This window comes from Frankliniella occidentalis, unplaced genomic scaffold, assembly GCF_000697945.3.
Source record: "Frankliniella occidentalis isolate FOCC.00 unplaced genomic scaffold, Focc_3.1 Scaffold202, whole genome shotgun sequence".
In the NCBI taxonomy this organism is placed as follows: Eukaryota; Metazoa; Arthropoda; class Insecta; order Thysanoptera; family Thripidae; genus Frankliniella; species Frankliniella occidentalis.
In genome coordinates this window covers 169,850-170,530 of record NW_026267328.1, presented here as the reverse complement: position 1 = coordinate 170,530, position 681 = coordinate 169,850, and the positions used below count along the sequence as shown (strand labels likewise).

At 48.8% G+C, this 681-nt stretch overlaps 1 protein-coding gene across 1 annotated transcript in view; it reads right to left on the bottom strand.

Moving 5' to 3' along the window:
• The window catches only part of LOC113205508 (uncharacterized), a 30,587-nt gene that overhangs the window by 10,253 nt on the left and 19,653 nt on the right, over nt 1-681 (bottom strand). The window lies entirely within an intron of this gene.

The window sequence follows — 681 nt, the reverse complement described above, 5'->3', positions numbered from 1 at the left end:
CCCCCCCCGCTCACCTCTCGGATCAGCAGCACCGATAACTCAAGAGAACTGCAAAAAGGGTAGCGTAGGGGGAATTTGTGATGAACAAATTATTGTGAAAACACTACAGTTATTGGGTGTATCGAGGAAGTGTAGTGCCTCGAGGACGAACAGGTCTCGGCAGGTAAGTTATAAGTCAGTTAGGTAAACTCGGTAAACTGAGCCCTCCGCTCTGCTTGTCCCCAGGTAGGCCAGAAGTAGGCAGACAAAGCAGCAGCGACACTCGTCAACCCCACCCGCTCTATCTACTTTGCCTCGACACCCTCTTCCCCTGTCCTTGCACCCTATCTTATTGCATCTTTCTCTTATATATAGCTGTTTTGTTCTGAACATTATTTAGTTTAAATAATTTTGTCAAATTGCATTTTCGAAGTAAAGTACTAAATGCGTCGGACCCAGCGGGACTCTTTACTGCTTTACTCCATGATTCGCACCTTTTGTGTCCATCTCGGGCGTTGTCGCCTCCCCTCTGAGCATTGTTCTCATCGAATACACGTGATTTTAGGCGGTATCGCCTCTGCATGGCCACGCTAACTGCTGCCTTTCTTTGTGTATGTGTGCGCTCCTTCTCTCTCTCTCTCCCTCTCTCTCTCTCCCTCTCTCTCTCTCTTTCTCTCGCTCTCTCTCCCTCTCTCTCGCTCG